The sequence below is a fragment of the Cervus elaphus genome, chromosome 23, assembly GCF_910594005.1.
Source record: "Cervus elaphus chromosome 23, mCerEla1.1, whole genome shotgun sequence".
In the NCBI taxonomy this organism is placed as follows: domain Eukaryota; kingdom Metazoa; phylum Chordata; class Mammalia; order Artiodactyla; family Cervidae; genus Cervus; species Cervus elaphus.
Window position 1 is genome coordinate 37232656 of NC_057837.1, and position 23138 is coordinate 37255793.

Here is a 23138-nt window from a genome sequence, read left to right on the forward strand (position 1 = left end):
CTCTTTCTTTCCAAATAGCAGCATGTGCATGTAGCACCAGAAAGGCATGCTTGGAATCAGTGTAAAATGGCTACTCTTTTTCCTTTTCCCACCTTTAAAACTCGAGTCAGGGCTATGAGCTCAGCCAATTGGGCTGAAGTACCTGGTGGCAAAAGTTTAACCTCTATGGTCTCAAAATTGGAGCTTACTGCATATCCAGCTCTTCTTTTTTCACCCAAGACAAAGCTGCTTCCATCAGTGTACTAGACTTCCTCAGGACTGGTCAGAGGATCTTCTGACAATCCTTCTTGGGGTTTTGTCCGGTGGTCCAAGGTTTCTAGGCAAGAGTGAAAGGGGAGAGAGCCCTCAGTGGTAGGCAGGAGGGTGGCAGGGTTAAGAACCTCACAGGGGGATATAGTCAGGCCTGGATTTTCCATCAGCACTACTTGATATCTGAGGATCCTTTGATTAGACATCCATAAATGGCCTCTCCAATTCAGGAGTTGTTTCACCTGGTGACTGGTAAAAATAGTTTGCCCCCAGGAGAGAGTCTTAAAGCATCTTGTATCAGGACTGCAATAGCTGCAAGATTTCGAAGGTAGAGAAAGATCTCTTACCAATAATGGAGTAGGATACTCAGGGACCACCAGAAACTGGTGGGAAAATATTTGTCCATCCCAGCAACAAAGAAGTGCTCAGGTGAATCCTTTTATAGTTGTTTTTCTTATAGCACCAAAATGGTACAGGTTTGGGAGGAGAAGGCTCCGGAGTAGGAGGTCAGGAGAGAGTAGGTAGCCACTGTATCAACCAAGAAATTCTCGGACCTACCTGCCACATCCTGTTGCACCGTTGGCTCCAGCCCCATGATGGTTATCTGTGACAGGCAGGCTGGCTGAAGCGAGCTGCTTCAGTCCTGTTGAACCATCGTGAGGGAAGGCTTGGTGCTTTACCTTGAGGCTCTTGGGTCCTGAGGGCAGAGTGCTGCCCAATGTCCCAACTAATGGCATTTGTAGCAAGCTGTTTTAGGAGACTTGTCACGGTTTGGACACTCTTTGGCCCAATATCCCGCCTGCCTACAGATTAGCCACCACCATTTTGGACTCCTTTTTCCCATTCTAACTTCCTAACATATAATATTTCTAACATGAAATATACCATTTCAAAAACCATTTTCAAGTAGACAAATCAGTGGCATTAACTACGTTCACAGTGTTGTGCAACCATCACAACTATTTATGAATATTTTCCATCACCCCAAACAAACTCTGTAACCATTAAGAAATATTTCCCATTGTCTTCCCCAAGTCTCAGCGAATTTTTAATCTAGTTTCCATGAATTTTCCTATTCTAGAGATTGCACATAAGTGGAATCATACAGTATTTGTCCTTTCATGATTGACTTATTTCACTTATCATGATGTTTTCAAGGATTATCCATGTTGTAGCAAGAGTTCCTTTACATGGCTCAGTAATATTCCATTTTATGTATATACCACATTGTTTATCTACCTATCTCTTGATGGGCACTTGAAATATTTCTACCTTTTGACATCCACGATCACAGAAGCAATAGCAAAAGTTACCCACAAAGAGCAGAGGGGATGAGGAATTAACAATAAGGAAACAATGAATATAACTGTTGATGCAACAGTCACATTTTGAACAGTGTTTTCTAATATTGCAGAATACTGATCAAAATATATGAATGCCTGGTTGTATAGCATTAGGGGAACTTCACACTTCTCGGCCATGTCTCGGAACTGGTGTAACATCAGTTTCTTACTGAAGAAGAAATACCCATGGTTTGAATGAAGGCCTGGGAACAAATGATTTCCTGTGATGATGTAATATTAATGTTATACACAAAAAGTGGAAATTCCATTTAAAAAGTGGGTTTATTGCTTAGAAAACTGTCTTATTTATATCTTGATGGCGGTTTTCCATATATTTTATATATTCTCATAACAAAAAGTCTGTAAGGTTTTTATCTACATACTCATTGTTTGCAAAATCTGCCAAATGACATTTTCCCAATTTTTGCCTCATTTCTTTATCCCAGTAGTCAAGAGTCTCAGTAAAGATAACCATAACCCTGGGACCATAAGTTGACAAATGTTCTTCTTCTACATTACAATATGGTGTGATATGGGAATTGTCACCTGCCAAATTTTGGAGGCCTAAAGCTTCCTGCACTTGGAAACATCCATATATACTACTTATGATGTACAAAATGTGTAGGAGCACTACAAAAAGCTCGGACTCAGTGCTTATGAGAAAAGGACTAAAATATTCTCTAAAGATAGATTCATTGGATTCCATATGTAAAATAGATAGCCAATGGCAATTTGCTGCATGGCTCAGGAATTTCCCACCACAGGCATTTCCCACCACAAGCTCCTCCCTCACATCCTTTCAGTCGATCTGTCTCTCTGCAGTCAACAGCAGCCCTCGCGCTGGGATTGCTCCACAGTCCCTAAACTCCAGCTCCCAGCTGCTGTACCTTCCAGGGACCTGCGTCCCTGCCCGGGGTTTGCATGGCTGCCACAAGGACTGTCTGATTCTCATTCCATTTAGGCTGCAACAGACCAGCTGTTTCACTCTCAGCCTTAAATGTTTCTCCTCTGACTCAGGCAATTGCCCCGATGTGGGGATCAGACCCCCGCTTCAGTTCTCCCACCAGCCGAGGGCAGGTCCAGTCCTCTTAACACTCCTGTTTCCCCCCTAGTTCCTTCATCCTACCGAGTTTTGCGTGGTTCTGTATATTCTTTTCTACTGGTCAGGTAATCCTGTCCGCTCTCAGCTGGTGTTCTGCATGCACTTCTGTGTCCGAAGGTGTGTTCCTGATGTATCTGTGCAGAGAGGTGTACTCCACATCCACCCACTCCTCTGCCGTCTTGTTCTCTCCCCTCTCAGGACATTTTAAATAACATTTTTTAATGGCACTTCCAAGCCAAGGAAACGTGCCTTTGCTTTTATCTATTGACTATTCTTAATAGTGCCTTTTCATCATATTGGATTGGGCCAATCAGGAATTCTGCAGTTGGTCTTTGATTTGTTAGTGGCTTTTCAAACTGACTTTCAAAAAAAGGTTAAGAATACTGGGATAAAATTAGACCATGAGCAGCCCCAAATACCGTCACAAGAAACAATCTGAAAATAAAGTCCTGAAGAGGTATGCTTTAGCTGCAGATAGGACACACATTCCTATTATTGTTGAAACTGCACTTTGTAACACAATGTAACCTAGCAGATACAATGCCTAAGTGGGTTTTCAGTTTACTGAGGCCTCTGAACTGGAAACAAATGCATAAGAAATGTGAGCAGAAAAGTCAAAAGAAAGCCCTATACATATGACAAGATTGAGCATGGCTATGATATTAAGATTGTCATTCCAGAAGGCCATAAAAGCCATGATCCCACAGTTACAGAAGCAATAGCAAAAGTTCCCCACAAAGAGCAGAGGGGATGAGGAATTAACAATAAGGAAACAATGAATATAACTGTTGATGCAACAGTCACATTTTGAACAGTGTTTTCTAATATTGCAGAATACTGATCAAAATATATGAATGCCTGGTTGTATAGCATTAGGGGAACTTCACACTTCTCGGCCATGTCTCGGAACTGGTGTAACATCAGTTTCTTACTGAAGAAGAAATACCCATGGTTTGAATGAAGGCCTGGGAACAAATGATTTCCTGTGATGATGTAATATTAATGTTATACACAAAAAGTGGAAATTCCATTTAAAAAGTGGGTTTATTGCTTAGAAAACTGTCTTATCATTTATATCTTGATGGCGGTTTTCCATATATTTTATATATTCTCATAACTGCCGGGAGCCATTATGGGAGGTCCCGCCCGTGACGAGGTCATGAAGAAAATACCGGGCAGGCAAGGCCGTCCGGGACCCCATCCATGACGAGGTCACGAGGGAAAAACCTGACAGGCAAGGCTGTCTAGGATAAAGGACCCTCCAGGCTGGCCTCGGCCTCTACCCCACCCTGTATCCTCCCCCCTTTTTCTGCTGTTGTTCTTGTTTGCCCTGTTGCAGAGTCTTGTGTTGCCTGCCGAGAGCTCTCCTGCTCCTCTTTCACTGAATGAGGACCAACTTAAAACCCTAATTAATAAATCTCCTGGACGCTGCTACCCTATGAAGGGGCCAGGGATGAAGGAAATGCTTCAATTCAAACCCTTTTGCTGGCATTCTGGCTTGTTTGATAAATGTGTGCTCCCATTGCAAAAAATGCTCATGATTGCTCTAAACATCCTAAGCACAGTATGCTAACAAAAGACACCATTAAGCATAGGTCCCTCCGCAGGGTGAGAAAAGCTCCACAAATAAAATAGCCACAAATGTGCCTAATAAAAAATACTTTAGATAGAGATTAGCTGGTGACTTCTTGCAGGTAATTAACTTTTAGACTAAGAGCCTGTTTTGTGCCGTATCTGCTGTTTTTGCAATCCTTTGCATTTCTGTTCTGTAAAAATGTAATCCTATCTAGTTCCCATGGAGATGACACATAATAGAAAGAAAATCGATTAACCACAAAAAAGACAGTGTCGGCTACTGAAGTTGCTTGAAGTTATACCAGGTGCAAGCCATAAATTGTCAACAGGCCTGAAAGCCAAAAGATATTATACATAGAGATTAACCATAATAAGGGCCCTAATAGGCACAGAGCCCTTTGGGGGGTGAGGAAGCCCTATTAGAGGATACAAAAAATATTGTTTTAAAAGTGGTTATTAGATCAACGTTTGATTATTGTTAATGTGCTGAGGTTGTGCAGTGGAAACTATTGTTAATATAGTTGGAGATCTAGAAAAATAAGAGTTTAGCCCTAGTGTAAAAACAATAAGATAATTGTTAATTTTAACCAGGAGTGCTAAACAGGGGCTCCCTCACCAGAGCTGCAGAGTCTTTGTGTGCTAAACTTTTTAGATAAATTTAGCTGAGAACTTCTGCAAAAAGATTGGCTTTTATGTTAACAGGATTGTATTTCTATTATGTTGCAACCTGCTGTATCATGAGACTGCCACTTTTCTGTTTTCTGCTAAGCTCAAGGCCAGAAGATAATGTACAAAAAATCCATGGGAAAAGACTCTCATAAACAAAAATATACTCTCATAAACAAAAACATACAAAAATGGTTTTGTGAAGGACAAGCTGATATAATGTTAAACTAAGTCTGTGTGCTTATCTGCCCCTTAGAAATGTACCAACTTAGGGTATAAAGGCTATGGTGAAAAATAAAGCAACTGCCAGACTTTGCCGCATATCCTGGTCTGGTCTCTCTCTCTCTCTCTCTCTCTCATTCGCTGACACCATTCATCCTGAGGGTTCCCCTGGATCCTGCTGGGGCTGGACCCCGGCACAGAAGGAAAACTCTGTAAGGAAGGAAAACTCTGTAAGGTTTTTATCTACCTACTCACTGTTTTCAAAATCTGCCAGATGACACTTTTTCCAATTTTTGCCTCGTTTCTTTATCCCAGTAGTCAAGAGTCTCAGTAATGATAACCATAACCCTGGGACCATTACTTGACAAATGTTCTTCTACGTTACAATATGGTGTGGTATGGGAGTCGTCACTTGCCAAATTTTGGAGGTCTAAAGCTTCCTGCACATGGAAACACCCATATATACTACTTATGATGTACAAAATGTATAGGAGTACTACAAAAACCTTGGACTCAGTGCTCGTGAGAAAAGGACCAAAATATTCTCTAAAGAATAGATTCACTGGATTCCATTTGTAAAATAGTCAACAGGAATTTGCCGTGTGGCTCAGGAAACGCAAACACGGGCTCTGTATCAAACTAGAAGGGTGGGAAGTGGAGGGAGATTGGAGGGAGGTTCCAAAGGGAGCAGATATATGTATACCTATGGCTGATTCATGTTGAGGTTTGAGGGAAAACAACAAAATTCTGTAAAACAATTATCCTTCAATTAAAAGGTAAAAAAAGAATAGACTCATTGGATGGATATCAGCTTTATGTTCACCTTGGAGAAAATTGCATGGGAAGCAAGGGACCTTTTTAATGAGGAACATTTTTGGTCAGGAGTTGCCTGCTTCTTCAGCCAGTGTAGACAAACTACTTCTCTTTTATCACCCATGGCCATAAATGCTCCAAAACAGGGCGATGCTATCAAAATAATAAAAGAGCAAAGTTGTTTCTATATAAGTGCAGAAGTATTGTACAGACCTGAAAGAGGTCATAGTTCCTGTATAGAAGGCCAGGGCATTGGTGATGGTGGTGATTGTCATGGACACTGCCATTTTTGAATAGACATTGGACGTCTGCTCACTTATGCTCTCCATGTCGTCGACCCCAATACCTATTAGAGAAAGAAACAGAGTCTCTGTACGTTTTTAACATCCATTAAAAATTAGCAAGATCAACTCAAACCGTTTTCTTTGTCTCTCAAGGTCTCACTGATCTTGCAGTGTGCTTGAGTGAATGAATGACATGTCCTGAGCAAAGCAAATGATGAGCCCTGCTCTGGGGTTGTGCAGTGCCTTGAAATGACTGAAGGCAGACCCCAAAATGGGAGCCTTGTTGGGGTTTATATACCAACTTCCCAATACCAAGAGACACCCAACATCCCTGCAAGGGCAGCAGCCAGAAATGGGCAAAGCGTGTGGACTGAGCTTTCTCATCTCGGTCACCTTTTCCTGGTCTCTTTGATCATTCCATAATTGCATAGGGAATTAGAACTACTAACCTAATCTGTTGGATCATAGACTTTCAAGGGACTTGTGATCCATGCCGTTACTCTGTACTTTTACTTAGACCTCAAACTATATGGATGGAAGCGCCTAGCCTTGCTAGGAGCTGAAAGTTACAAGAGCACATTTGGGAGTGAGGCAGAGCTCTAGTTCCAGGAATGTCTCTCAGGCTAGAGGCCATTCTCTTGGCTGCCTGCCTCAGGGGCCAGGGTCCTAAAAGTAAGTCTTTGTCATGGCTGTGCCTCTGATATATGGGTAGCAGCATTGCTGGTGACCATGAGGTTTTTGAAGACACAGATTGGGTATTGCAGGATCTGGTCAGATTGGAAGTAGGGTGGGCTTCTTCCTTCGGTAGGGCTAGCTCTTAGCAGACCAGAGAAATCTCTCCAATGGCTTGTTGCTCAACTCCCTAGATATTCCTTTTGTGAAATCACTGGGAATGAACTGGAAGGATTGGCCCTAGTAGCTTGAGGACAAAAATCATTTTTTTCTCGCTGGCCGACCCTCCTCTCCCTCTTTTGCTATCAAGTATGCTGCTGTGCCAACACTCAGAAGAGACATCTTGGGTTTTTTGTTCATCTCTTTATAACTCAACACTTCTACTGTCGTCAGGACTATACTTGGGAATGTGCACAGGCACATGGAACATGGATGCTTCCCCTAGTAGTCCCGGGAAAGCTACTCTGCTCCACCCTGGGTGGCATCAGAGAAGGAGCAAAAATCAGTCAAAGGTCTTAATGGTGAGGAACTGGACATCAGTCTGAGATGCCATCAGGTCTACCCTTGGTGCATCTCCACCCCACCTCGGTGGTAGAACTGGGAAGTACGGGTAAGGCAGTTGTGTCAGTAAGGGACATACTAAGTCTGAGCTTGGAAGGAAAGCTTCAGTGGAAAGTCTGTCTACACCCCCACCTAGAGCAGGGAGGGATGCCTCCGGTGGAAAGAAGCCATGGCTGTGGATGCCATGTTTTTCTCTTTTACAGATGGGAGCTAGCAGTTCCAGAACCAATTCTTTAAAATGTATTTTAAAAAATTGGGACAAGTTTGATCCCCAGAGTTTAAAAAAAGACACGCCTGATCTTTTTCTGTGATAACGAATGGCTGTGGTATCCTTTGGATGATGGGGAACACTGGCCAGTTGAATGGTCTCAATTATAATACTGTTTTACAATTAGATCATTCCTGTGGAAAACAAGAGAAATGGGTAGAAGTGCCATATATGTTGCTCTTTATCTCTGCGAGACATGCCAGACTTATGTCTGAAGGGCGCAGAATTGGGTGTGAAACCTTTAGCTGCCTCCTGTTCTCTTACTTTGCCCTTGTATCTGGGGCTCCCAACTAAACAGGCTGAGTCATGGTACCCTTCCAGAACAGGTTGCCTCAGTCTCAGTAGAAATTCAAACAGTCCCAATTCATAGAAGCCTTTACAGGACTAACTTTATGACCTTACTTGGAGAGATATAATGTATGTCTTGGGACAAATGCTGACTCCTGACCTGAGAACTCAAGTTTTGGGAGAAGCTACTACTTTTGGAGATGAATGGCTTGAGCATGAGACAAGGGGAAAGAGGGAACATAAAATAGCCCTCCTCCCTATTGAGAGCCAAGCAGTTTCCATGACAGAGCCAGACTGGGACTATAGCATGGCTAAAAGGTGGGATCAGAACCACTTTGCCAGGTATATTCTTGAAGGACTCAAGAGAAAGCACACTAAGACTTCAAACTATGCTAAGTTGGCTGACTTAGAACAGGGAGAGAAGAAAACGCCTGATAAACTCCTAGATAGACTACAAGAGGCTCTCTGCTGATCCCCAAAATACAAAGGAATGATCTTAAAGATAGATTTCTTACTCAGTCAGCTCCAGATATCTGCCATAAGTTATGAAAACAGGCATTTGGACCAAATCAGTCTTCAAAAAACTGTTACAGCTGAGTCAGATGGTATATTATGATAAAGAATACAAGGAGGAAAAGAGAAAAAAAAAACCTGGCAAAAGACTGAAGCCCCAACAATGGCTGTTAGATCCTCTCTGAAACAGCCTGAGAAGAAGTGCCCAGAGTAACCCAGGTGAAAAGGGTGGACTTGTTATTATGGTGGAAAGGAGAGGCATCTCAAGGGGGATTGCCCTCAGGCATCTAATCTGCACCCGGCTCCATGTCTGGTCTGTAAAATGACTATACCTGAGGAGAGACTGCCCTCTGAGACATAGTACCCAGGGCTTGCACTCTCAACGCAATTGGGACTGAAAGTGCCTGGGAGTCCCCACACAAGCTCCCATGCTAATTATACCTGTGAAACCCTGGGTATTAATAACCGTGGGGGGGCCAATCAATCGACTTTCTTTTGGACACTGGGACAACTTTCTCTGTGCTCACTGAAGCCCCTGGCCTGCTTTCTTCTTGATCCACTACTGTAATGGGACTGTCAGGATGAGCCAAATGCTATTATTTCAGTCATCCTTTAAGCTGCAACTGGAACTCTATGCTGTTTTCTCAAGAGTTTCTGATCAAGCTGGAGTCTCTCTCACCCCTTCTAGGGAGGGTATACTGAACATGGTCCAGGCTTCTGTTTTCACAAATATGGAGCCTGCTCTTTTAATTGAACAAAATGTAAATCCTAGAGTGTGAGTTGGTGGAAAAACTGTGGGTTGAGCACAAAATGCTGTTCCTGTTATTATCAAGCTCAAAGACCTTCATTTATTTTCACATCAAAAGCAGTATCCACTAAAGCCTGAGGTTAAGGAATGGGCAAAACCTTACTGTACTGACTTCTCATGAAGTAAGTGGGATCTTAAACTCAAAAGTTCAGAGCAACAATGCTCCATCTTAAAGCTACTGTAACTCAAGGAGTGTCAAAAATTCTAGAAATAGAATATCACTTACACTGTGGGAAAGGTTGAAAAGGCTAATGCTGTTATTAAAAGACATCCGTGTAAGATAACTTAGGAAACACAAGACAGTTGGTTTAAAGTTTTACCCATGGCTTTAATGAGGGCTTGAACTGCCCATGAGAAGGAGGGACTGTGTCTATGATAGACTGTTTTTGTGCACAGATATTGTAATAGATCCTAAAACCTTAGAATTAACTATGTGACTCAGCTTTCAGCTTTTCAACCTCCTCATCAGGTGTTGGGGTCCTTTAATGGACCGGAACTTTGTGGTGCGGAGTCGACGATAAGAAAGTGAGAGAGAGAAAGAGAGAGAGAGAGAGACAAAAAAGACCTGGGGACCTAAGCTCTGATGGAGCAAAGGTGCTTTAATGATTTTTCTATGAGTATATATAGGCTGCAGTACAAGAAACTTCTTTCAGGAATGATAGAGATCAGAAAACCAAATGTACAGCAACCGTTACCAAGGGAACAAGGGGTAATGTTAGTCACAAGGTCAGGAGACAATCCATATCTCAAGAAAGGGGAGGAGATTAAGCTGTTTTGTCCTAAGGAGAATGTTTACTAAAGGAGACTCATGCTTGCCTCACACAATGACCTCAGTCCCTGGGAGCAGCGTGCTGTTCCGCTTGAAGAGGGACAAAGGACTCATGAGAGACAGCATGTAGGAATCCTCTCTTCAAACATTCCCTGACAATCAGGGAAAGGCTTTGTGTGGGGAGTTTCTCTGCTTCAAGGAAAGGACTTTCTTCAACTCTGCGAATACCTTCATTGACAACAATTGTATATGACGCCTCATCTTGATCTGATGACATCTAACAATCCTAAGATGGACTGATGTAACTAGGGACCTAATGTAACTTTTAATTTTGATTATGTTTTAACTTAGTTTAATGGCTATTTTGCCTTACACCTGTAACTGTAAAACTGTAAAACTGTTTGTCTCTAACCATCTGAAAACTTTTAAGTTATGAAAGGTTGTCCAGGCTCCTACAGGTGCCACAGCCTCCTCCAAGTATTACTTGGGGCCCCTGGATCAGAGACCCTCAGTATGAGGGTTAGGAGAATATGTTGCCTCAACAACTTAGGGACAATGCCCCTCAATAGCAGAAAGTAATTATGGAATGAAAATGGCAGCCCTTTACCTTGGCAACATGATTCTCTTAAAAGAAAAGGGGGAATGAGAGGGTCAATTCCTAGGTAGGTTGATAAGAAGTCCAGGGTCCCCGAAGAGGAGGAAGGGGTTTGGAGCCCTCAAGAAGGAGAAAGCGGTCTGGGGCTCCCAAGGAGAAAAGGACAAAGTTCTTTTCTACATTGCTTTGTCTTAGTGAATATAACAATGTATATTGCTTGAGGACATGTTTCTCCTTAACAAGAACCTTCTGACTAATCCTGTCATCTTAAAATGTATATTATGGGAGTGGATCTGGTAAGATCTTTCTATTGTTCATTCTAATCTTGTTAATTTAAGATGTATGTTTTGGGAGTGGATTTGGAAAAAGTATATAAGGCCTTGATAAGACTAGCTAGGGGGGCACTCTGCTTCCCCCTTCTGATGTCTATGTCAGAAGCTTTCTCTGTCCCTTTTTATACTTTAATAAAACTCTACTACACAAAAGCTCTTGAATGATCAAGCCTGGTCCCTGGTCCAGAAGAAGCTGAATCTTCTTCTTCAGAGATCAAAAATCCAACATCATTCACTGTAAACTATCATAGGATTAGCCTGTTTTTGTTTTTTCCTATTCTAAATCACACTGAAATGAACACACTTATTCTATTTTGTGAGCATTTCCAATAAATAGGACAAATTCTTCGAGTTGTAGTTGGCAGGTCAAAGGTACTCCATTTTAAATTTTTAAGTCTTTTGATTTGTTGCAAAGTTATATTTTAAAAGAGTACCAATTTACAAATTTTCCTTAGCAGAATATGTGTTCATTTGCATACAACCTTCCCCAAACCTTCAGTCTTGCTATAATATTCATTAATCTAATAAGAAGACAAGGTGTCTCACTTTTGATTTAACTTGCATCCCTTCATTAATCGACAGGTCAAATATTTCTTTCTTATATTTTCAATGATTAGTATTTTGGATTCTGTGTGTGTGTGTGTGTGTGTGTGTGTGTGTTTGTGTGTGAAATGCCTGTTCATGTCCCTGGTCTGTGTTTTTCCATATGGGATACTAGATTTTTCCAACTCTTAAAGGCACATAATTCCATTTGATTTTCTTTTTCTCCTGATTCCTCATTTTGGATCTGTAGAGTCCCCTATATATACTTATTTTGCTTACTGTAACACAATACCCTTCCTTTACCCACCCCACACCCCCACATACACAGTGTGGATCCTCACACTTTGTTTTACTCACCTAGAATAACAATGGTGAATTTCCAACTATGATCACAAATGGTACCCCAACTTACAACATCAGGCCAAAGCTGCTCACCACTGACAAGGCAGCAGAAATGACTCCAAAGGCTGTGACCCACATTTTATTTCACGTACAGTCACACTTGTAAATTTTGAGGGAAAAGTCATGGAGCTTGTGGTGGTAGCTTCCATATTGAAATTCTAGGAATTCATAACATTCTTGACTCAGACACCTCCTCAGAGTCCTCTTATGCAATAATTCCCATACCTGTCTGCTGGAGAACTTTAATTTCCAGGCACTAGCCCAGACCAACTGAACAGAAGAAGGACAGGGAGGAGGGGACAGAAAAGTTGGGAATCTGTGCTGTTACCAAATTACACTGGTTGATTCTTATGCAGGCAGCCAAGCATGAATCCACTGACTGAACTTTCAGAACCACAAAGATATACTAAAGCATTGCAAATAGCTAATTCCAATTTGATCTTCAAAGGAGCATGAATGGAAACAATCAGTATGAAAGTGCCCACGTCTAGGTATCTTCTTATCTACTTATGAGTCCACTTAGTCATAAACACAATCCTAAATATTTCCTGTATGTCAAAGTTTGTTTGTATATATTGTGGCTAACAAAAAGAATGAAAGCCTCCTTCTGGAAGATTTTCATGGTTCTCCTCTGCTAGAGACGTGTGCTCTAGAAAAGAGGCTCTGTGTGTGTGTGTGTGTGTGTGCGCTCAGTCAATTCAGTCATGTCCGACTGTGACGCTATAGACTGTAGACCACTAGGCTTCTCTGTCCATGGGAGTCTCCAGGCACAAATAGTGGAGTAGGTTGCCATGCCCTTGCTCTAGTGGATCTTCCCCACCCAGGGATCAAACCCACGTCTCCTGCAATGCATTGCAGGTGGATTCTTTACTGTTGAGCCACCAAGGAAGCCAAGAAAGGTGGCTACTAACTGCAAAAAAAGAAAAAAAGTAACACGTGCTCGTCTTATGCCTGTTTCTTGGTTGGACCAAAAAAAAAAAAAAAGGGGGGGGGGAATATATACACAGCATTTTAAAAAGACTGGATTTAATACTTTAACTCCCCAACAACCACAACTTTACATCTTAAAATATTGACGACAATCTCTAGGTTTCTGCATTGCTAACTGCTTCAAAACAAACGACGGATAACTGCCTCTAGAAACTTTTAGTAGGAGAGGGAAACTCAATTTGATTTGAAGACTAGCAATGTCAATTGTGGAAAAGGAGCTACTGATTCCCAAAGAGCAAGAATATAACTAAAGACCTTGTACATGAAGGCCACATTAAAATAACTAGACTTTCTTCTTATTAAAACATCTATGTGAGTCTGTATTTCACTTTTTCTCAAACTGCTGGTGCTATTAGTTAAACTCAGGGCCCCAAATCAGCACACACACACATACACACACATGAAAACAAAAGGATTTTTTTTGATTACAGAAAAAAATTTGATTACAACCAATACTTTCTGTAGACTTCCCTATAGCTCAGATGGTAAAGAATCTGCCTGCAATGCAAGAGATCTGGGTTTGATCCCTGGGTCAGGAAGATTCCCTGGAGAATGAAATGACAATCCACTCCAGTATTCTTGCCTGGAGAATCCTATGGACAGAAAGGACTGGGGGGTACAGACCATAGGGTCACAAAGAGTCAGACATGATTAAGTGACTAACACACACAAACACATAATACTTTCTTAAAGCAACAATATTCATTTACAGGAGTTCAAGATAAAAGTAACAGATAAACCTTAAAATCAGAAAGATTAACAGGATAGAAGCTATATATGACATGTTTAGCCCTATTCCCTCTTTCAGGTTTCTGGATTGGTGGTATAGATTTTTCAGAGGATGGGGAGAGTGAAGTATATTATTGGCTAGAGTGGTTTGACTTTGGCTAGTCTCTGTGTTGATTCTCCATAAATGACCTTTATTTTAATAATCAATAGGCAATGGAAGGAAAGATATGACTGTAGAACAGTAGTCAATACACTTGCAGATTTTCTAGTCCCCAAGAAGGACTTTTGTTAAGCAGTTTATCAGAATGACTTTGGAGAGTTTTAGAACTTTAGATTCCTGCAGTCCTGGAACACATCTCTGCAGACTCTGATCTACAGTTTGTAGAGAAGTTGCAGAATCCATGTGTCTAAAAATGTCTTCATGTGATTTCAGTGTTAGGCTGACTTGGGCATCACTGGCAGCAAAATGACCAATTAAAACAGCTCACTATTAAAAACAGGAACTACACATTAAAGAAAGCGTGAATCCGGAGTTCCCTGGTGGTCCAGTGGTTTGGACAGCTCAGTGCTTTCACTTCTGGGGCCTGGGTTTGCCCCCAAAAAAGGCATAAATGGATGAAATGAAGGATAATAAGCTATAATTTATACAGGATATTAAATACCCAAACAATAGAAGTAAGTCCTTCCTTGTCAGCAATATTTTAAATCTAAACAGATTAAACTTTCCAATCAAAAGGATATATTGTCAGAATGGATAAAACAGCATGATTCAACTATAAGCTATTTACAAGAGATTCCCTTTAGATCCAAAGACATAAATAGATTGAAAGTTAAGAGGACTGAAAAAGACACTCCATATGAATAGTAACCAAAAGAGACTAGGAGTGCCTATATTGATAACAGACGACATAGACCATTTCAAAAACTATTAAAAGTTTTGAGACATAAGGGCATTATATATTTGTAAAAGGGCCAGTTAATCAAGAAGATATAACAACTATAAACATAAATGGACTTCTTAACAGAGACCCAATATATATGAAGCAAATATTAACAGTATTATAGAGAGAAATATATAGCTCTACAATAATAGTTGGGAAACTCAGTATATCACTTTCAATAGTGGATAAAACATCTAGGCAGATAATCTATAAGGAAAAGGAAAACATACAAAATACCATAAAACTTATGAGATGTAGTAACACCAGTGCCCAGAGGTAAATTTATACTACATTACAAAGAGCAGAAAAGATCTCAAACCACCTTGTGGATTTAGACACCTTGTGGAACCAGAAAAAGAAGAGAAGACCAAACACAAAGCTAATGGATGGAATAAAATAAGAACAGTGATAAATAAAATTGAGAATAGAAAAACAATAGAGAAAACCAACAAAGCCAAAAGTTGGTTATCTAAAAAATCAACAAAATTGAAAGACATTTATCTAGAGTGATAAAGGGGAAAAAAGATACAAATAACTAAATCAGACATGAAAATAGGGACTTCCCCACTGAATTTACAGAATTAGAAAGGATTTAAGAGATTACCATAAGCAACCTATGCCAGCAAACTGGATAACATAGATAAAATACACAAATTCCTAGAAATATACAAAGACATACACTGACTCAAGATGAAACTCTCAATAGAACATGTAACAAGTAAAAGGATTGATCCATAGTCAAAAACCTTCCCCCACCTTCAAAATAAAGTCCAGAATTGATGGCTTCACTAGTGAATTTTATCAAATATGTAAAGAAGAATTAACACCAATTCTTTTCAAACCCTTCCAAAAAACTGAAAGGAAGGGAACACTTCCTAACTCTTTTGATGAGGCCATGATTACACTGACATCAATGCCAGACTAAGACATCACAAGGAAGCTACAGACAACACCTCTTATTAATATAGATACAAAAATCCTCAACAAAATTCTAGCAAACACAATTCAGTAAGCATATTAAAAGTATACATCATGACCATGTGGGATTTACTCCAGGAATGGAAGAGTGCTTCAACATGAGAGCATCAATCAATGTAATACAGCACACTAACAGAACAAAGGATAAAAACCATATGAACCTCTCAACAGGTACAGAAAAGGCACTTGACAAAACTCAATGTCTTTTCATGATAAAAACTCTCAAAAACAAGAAATGGAAGGAAAGTTCCTCAAAATTATCAAGGCAATTATGAAAACTGCACAGCTAATGTTCTACTCAGTGGTGAAAAAAGAAAGTTTTCTAAGATCAGGAACAAGATAAGGATGCCCACTTTCATCAGTGATATTCAAAGATGTGATGTCCTTGTGTAGAGTCTTCTCTTGTGTTGTTGGAAAAGGGTGTTTGCTATGACCACTGTATTCTCTAGGCAATTAGCCTTTGCCAATAGAGTTTTTGCTGTATACAGTCGGCAAAAACAAGACTGGGAGCTGACTGTGGCTCAGATCATGAACTCCTTATTGAAAATTTAGACTTAAATTGAAGAAAGTAGGGAAAACCATTAGACCATTCAGGTATGACCTAAATCAAATCCCTTATGATTATAAGTGGAAGTGAGAAATAGATTCAAGGGTTTAGATCTGATAGAGTACCTGAAGAACTATGGACAGAGGTTTGTGACACTGTACAGGAGACAGGGATCAAGATCATCCCCAAGAAAAAGAAATGCAGAAAAGCAAAATGGCTGCCTGAGGAGGCCTTACAAATAGCTGTGAAAAGAAGAGAAGTGAAAAGAAAGAGAGAGAGAAAAAAACACCCATTTGAATGCAGAGTTCCAAAGAATAGCAAGCAGAGATAAGAAAGCTTTCCTCAGCGATCAATGCAAAGAAATAGAGGAAAACAATAGAATGGGAAAGACTAGAGATCTCTTTGAGAAAATTAGAGATAACAAGGGAACATTTCATGCAAAGATGGGCACAATAAAGGACGGAAGTGGTATAGACCTAACAGAAGGAGAAGATATTAAGAAGAGGTGGCAAGAATATACAGAACTATACAAAAAAGGTCCTCATAACCCAGATAATCATGATGGTGTGATCACTCACCTAGAGCCAGGCATCCTGGAATGTAAAGTCAAGTGGGCCTTAGGAAGCATCACTATGAACAAAGCTAGTGGAGTTGATGGAATTCCAGTTGAGCTCTTTCAAATCCTAAAAGATGATGCTGTGAAAGTCCTACACTCAATGTGCCAGCAAATTTGGAAAATTCAGGACTGGAAAAGGTCAGTTTTCTTTCCAGTCCCAAAGAAAGGCAATGCCAAAGAATGCTCAAACTACCACACAATTGCACTCATCTCACATGCTAGCAAAGTAATGCTCAAATTTCTCCAAACCAGCCTTCAACAGAATGTGAACCGTGAACTTCCAGATGTTCAAGCTGGATTTAGAGAAGGTAGAGGAGCCAGAGATCAAATTGCCAACATCCGCTGGATCATCGAAAAAGCAAGTGAATTCCAGAAAAACATTGATTTCTGCTTTATTGACTATGCCAAAGCCTTTGACTGTGTGGATCACCACAAACTGTGGGAAAAAAGAGATGGGAAACCAGACCACCTGACCTGCCTCTTGAGAAATCTGTATGCAGGTCATGAAACAACAGTTAGAACTGGACATGGAATAGCAGACTGGTTCCAAATAGGGAAAGGAGTACGTCAAGGCTGTATATTGTCACTTTGCTTATTTAACTTATACGCAGAGCACATCAAGAGAAGCACTGAGCTGGATGAAGCACAAGCTGAAATCAAGGTTGCTGGGAGAAATATCAATAACCTCAGATATGCAGATGACATCACCCTTATGGCAGAAAATGAAGAAACACTAAAGAGCCTCTTGATGAAAGTGAAAGAGGAGAGTGAAAAAGTTGGCGTAAAGCTCAACATTCAGAAAACTAAGATCATGGCATCTGGTTCCATCACTTCATGGCAGATAGATGGGCAAACAGTGGAAACAGTGGCAGACTTTATTTTTTTGGGCTCCAAAATCACTGCAGATGGTGACTGCAGCCATGAAATCAACTTGCTCCTTGGAAGAAATGTTATGATCAACCTAGGCAGCATATTAAAAAGCAGAGATATTGCTTTGCCAACAAAGGTCTGTCTAGTCAAGGCTATGGTTTTTCCAGGAGTCATGTATGGATGTGAGAGTTGGACTGTGAAGAAAGCTGAGTGCCGAAGAATGGATGCTTTTGAACTGTGGTGTTGGAGAAGACTCTTGAGAGTCCTTTGGACTGCAAGGAGATCCAATCAGTCCATCCTACAGAGAATCAGTCCTGAATATTCATTGGAAGGACTGATATTGAAGCTGAAACTCCAATACTTTGGCTACCTGATGCGAGGAACTGACTCATTTGAAAAGTCTCTGGTGCTGGGAAAGATTGAAGACAGGAGGAGAAGGGGATGACAGAGGATGAGATGGTTGGATGGCATCACTGACTCAATGGACATGAGTTTGACTAAACTCTGGAAGTTGATGGTTTACAGGGAGGCCTGGCCTTGCTGCAGTCCAAGTGATTGCAAAGAGTCTGACATGATTGCATGACTGAACTGATTAAATATAAAAAGTACAATTTTATTGGTAAAACCAGTTTTTATCAGACTTACTAAGTTAAGATGCACATATTTCCTAAAATAAATTTCAATCCTCACCATCATTATTCTCATTTTACATTTATTGTTGTTACAGTTATTGTACACACTATGAAAACTTTTTCATGAAAATGAACAAGAAAATGAAACAAACTCTATTATAGCAATGTCCGTTACCAAGCTTCCTCTGATAGGGTGATTTATCACTAACATGATTTTTAATGATCTAATTTCTGAGGTTCAGTTAGGTTGTCCATCAGTTTTCATGAAAGCAAAGTATTACAAATCATCTGAGTTGCAAAAAGATTTAATACTTAATGAACAGACTCATTCACTTTCTCAAAAACAGCACTCTGTCTGGCACCTGAGAAATCTGTGGGCCCTGGAGAAACTCATCACAGTAAACAGAGGGAGAGAGGAAGGTCTCACCTTTATGGAGAGGTCTTTGTAGAAAGCGAGACCCTCCACCCCACTGGGACTGCTAATCACCTCTCACTCCTTGGCAGAGCAACCTCTGGAAAGTGGGCACAGACAGGCTGGGGATCTTTGATTTTTTTTAAAATTCTTATGCTAATGTAACCTTAGCAGGCATTCACATACCACCAAGCATGTAGGGGCCCAATTGTGAAGGCTACCCACTTGAAAAACATTTGGGAAAAGCTCCTTTTTATTTCCCCTTCTTAGAGATTTGCAATCAAGCCAGAATCTTAAAATCTAAAGAAAGCTGTTTCACTTTCTTTATCACAGAATTTCTGAAACCAGTTTGCTCCCCCACCCCAATCTTTTCTCCCAAAGAACACACAGTTGTACAGAAAGAGACTTTAAGTCATCTGCTCTGGTCCCCAGAGCTCCATACTGAGTCTCCTGTGAGTTCATATGTGGCCTGACCTGTTCATGACAACTACAGGCCTCTCTAGTCTCCGGGGGACCTGAGATTGGCTGGTTTTCATGGACAGTTACCTGCTAGGGCAGTGTTACTCTCTGCCCCAGCCTTCCTACTCACATTATCCATTTTTAGATGGATGTTCTGGTACAACAGGAAGGTGTCTGTGCTACTGATGTGGGGGCAACACCCACTGCAGCCGTGAACTTGAAGCCTTATGATCAGCTCGCAAATAACCACCAGTGGATGGTCAGTTTGGTGCCTCCCTGGCTGTCTTTCTGGGCCTGATGGTCCATGACAGTGTGGGCCAAGTCAAGAGAGGATTATGATTAGAGGCAGAGTACAATTAAAACCCAAACATATATGAGTGGTATGTGTGTGTGAGAAAGAGACTGTGTCTCATCAAATGACTGCTTTTTATTACATCCAGAGCCACGTGGATTGTAATCATCTGGTTTGAATTGTCTATCTTTTCATTGCCAAGCACAAAGAGTTGGCTACATTATCATGATGAAGATGAGAATACGCAGTTCAAGTACCACCTCTAGGGAGAGCAGTCCCCAAAGCTGTTCACTGCATGGAAAGAGGGACAGGTCCCCTGACTTGGGTCACATTTTGGAACATCGCAGGCATCTGATCTAAGACACCACCACTGACAATACAAAAGAACAAGTCCTTGCTGGCCTTTCCTCCAGGAAGACTCCAGGATTTCAAGTTAGAAATCAGTCCATATGCTATGCACCAGTGCTGAACATTGTGGTTAGCATGGAGATCCAGTCAGACTCTCCACTCTTGACTGCAGCTCAGAACTCAAACAAATCAGCCGTATCTGCTGGGAAAGAAGGTTGGAGAGCAAGCTGGTCAAGTATCTCTGTTCTTGGAACACAGGAACCGTGAAGCGTGTCTGCCTGTACCTTCGTTCCGCACACCGCCTTCACCCTACACAGAACAAGAGTGCTGGTGAGAGCCAGAGGCCAACCACATGGATGGCTGGTCTAGCCACAACTGGAATTGGCCTGGCCCTTGGGAAGCCTGTGCTCTCACCCATGAAGCTGCAAAATAACCAACGCATTTTTATAAGCCTCTGCAAACCGAGGAGAACAGAAATCAAAACAGCTGGAAGAAACATGATAAGGCAACAAAACTAGTTTTTGATCTTAAAACCACTGGAGGTCTCCTGGGAAATTATCCTCCCAAACTCCCACTTATGGGAAGACAAGGAGAGCAGAAATCAAATGGTTTGCTTGCAGGTGAAGGGGGAGAGCGCTCAGCACTTCAGGTCGTGAGTTCTAGATGCTAAGGTACAGGGAATCATGACAGTGAAGCGCCAGGAAGTAAGCACCACACAGCGAGGCCATGAGCAGGATACTCTACGTGCTCGGTGAAAACTCCCGGACAAATTCGGCTTAAATATTTTATCTTTAATGCTTTGTAGGAGGGCTGGGGAAGAAGACCAGGGTGAGGAAAACAAAGTAACTGGATTAAAATTTCTTTCATGTAATGAGATAGGCAAAATATAGCTAAAAATAATACATCTAAGCATAAGTCTTGAGGAGTACAGCTCTTTTTATTGAATAAGAAGTAACTTTTAATTAGACTAATGTTCCTCCTTTGGTTTCAAACAGTCCTGATACTCTTCTTGAGATGCTAATTGTCTACACCCTTCATGTGCCTTATGACCATAATTTTAACTTTTTAAAGCAGCTGGACGATGTAAATATGGATCTGTGAAAAGTAGGATATATATACAATACTATATACATATATGTTTATACACACAATAAATGTCATGTCAAGCTTTCCTATCATTTACCAACTTATTAAATTTTTTATAAAAATGGTACAATTGGCACCAGAACACTGAAAAAACAAGGAGATATGTTGCTGAATCAGAAACTTCTGGCTTCTCATCCTTTATAACTCCTCTGAAGGTAGTTAGCAAGATTCTTCTTTTAATCCCTGGCCATGCTTTGCCACTCTGCTATCTTTTTTTTTTTTTTTTTAAGATGAATTATAGACTTTATTATTATTTTTTTTTAGATTTTATATTATTTTATTTTATTTTTTTCCATTTATTTTTATTAGTTGAAGGCTAATTACTTTACAATATTGTAGTGGTTTTTGCCATACATTGACATGAATCAGCCATGGATTTACATGTGTTCCCCATCCCAATCCCCCCTTCCGCCTCCCTCTCCATCCCATCCCTCTGGGTCTTCCCAGTGCACCAGGCCTGAGCACTTGTCTCATGCATCCAACCTGGGCTGGTGATCTGTTTCACTCTAGATAATATACCTGTTTCGATGCTGTTCTCTCGAAACATCCCACCCTCGCCTTCTCCCACAGAGTCTAAAAGTCTGTTCTGTACATCTGTGTCTCTTTTTCTGTTTTGCATATAGGGTTATCATTACCATCTTTTAAAATTCCATATATATGCGTTAGTATACTCTATTGGTCTTTATCTTTCTGGCTTACTTCACTCTGTATAATGGGCTCTGTTTCATCCATCTCATTAGAACTGATTCAAATGAATTCTTTTTAATGGCTGAGTAATATTCCATGGTGTATATGTACCACAGCTTCCTTATCCATTTGTCTGCTGATGGGCATCTAGGTTGCTTCCATGTCCTGGCTATTATAAACAATGCTGCGATGAACACTGGGGTGCACGTGTCTCTTTCAGATCTGGTTTCCTCAGTGTGTATGCCCAGGAGTGGGATTGCTGGGTCATATGGCAGTTCTATTTCCAGTTTTTTAAGGAATCTCCACACTGTTCTCCGTAGTGGCTGTACTAGTTTGCATTCCCACCAACAGTGTAAGAGGGTTCCCTTTTCTCCACACCCTCTCCAGCATTTATTGCTTATAGATTTTTGGATAGTAGCCATTCTGACTGGTGTGTAATGGTACCTCACTGAGGTTTTGCTTTGCATTTCTCTGATAATGAGTGATGTTGAGCATCTTTTCATGTGTTTGTTAGCCATCTGTATGTCTTCTTTGGAGAAATGTCTGTTTAGATCTTTGGCCCATTTTTTGATTGGGTCATTTATTTTTCTGGAATTGAGCTGCAGGAGTTGTTTGTATATTTTTGAGATTAATCCTTTGTCTGTTTCTTCACACTCTGCTATCTTTAGTGTAGGTTTATGAATGTTCATAACGTCCTTGCTTAACAACTGTCATAGGAAGCAAATTCTGTTCATTCATCTCAAATATCTGGTTCACTCCCCATCAATCAGGGCCCAAGCCATGTCCCAGCCCCTCCCAGAGTTGTCCTTCTCTCCTGACCACACTAGTGCACATGCACGCAACTTCCTCCTAAATTCCTGCAACACTCTCTTTGGTATCACTGAAAATTCAAAACTTACCACCTGACATTGTCATTTATATATATATATAGACATATAATATATAAAATGCAGTATGTAAGATATATGTAAAATATGATATATAAAAATTGTATCGAGTCCCTTGAAATAAAGAATTCCATTGAATTGGTTTCAGATGACTCGGTGTATTTTTTCTTGTCCTCTACTTGTATGATATTCATCTGAAATTCAATTATTATTAGAACTGCAAGAAATAGAGGAATAGGATCTTACCTCCTAGAGGTCCCATGTCAGTACACGTTCCCTGGTCTCATGCTCCCTTGAGTTCTCCTCTCTCTTTCATCTCCAACTTTTTATTCTTCTTATAGGTTTTTGTACAGTATTTTCTCTTTACACTTTTATTTTGAAGTATGTTTCAAAACTTCCATTCTTTACTGTATAATCTTTCTCAGAAGGCCAAGTACACACTCCCATCCTCACACCAGCTCTGTGTTTAGGAGTGGTTTGACTGGGTTGTCTTTGTGTTTGACTTACATTTTCATATTCCACAATATTACCACATGCCAGGCAAGGCAAACATTTTCCTGTCTGCTTTTCATTTTGACCCATGTCATGCTAAAATGAAG

General features: G+C 40.6%; 2 pseudogenes; one reads left to right on the forward strand and one right to left on the reverse strand.

Annotated features, from left to right (window-relative positions):
* LOC122681069 overlaps positions 1-23138 on the forward strand; it is a 180498-nt pseudogene that overhangs the window by 38220 nt on the left and 119140 nt on the right.
* Positions 1-23138, reverse strand: part of LOC122681741 — a 68467-nt pseudogene that overhangs the window by 1883 nt on the left and 43446 nt on the right.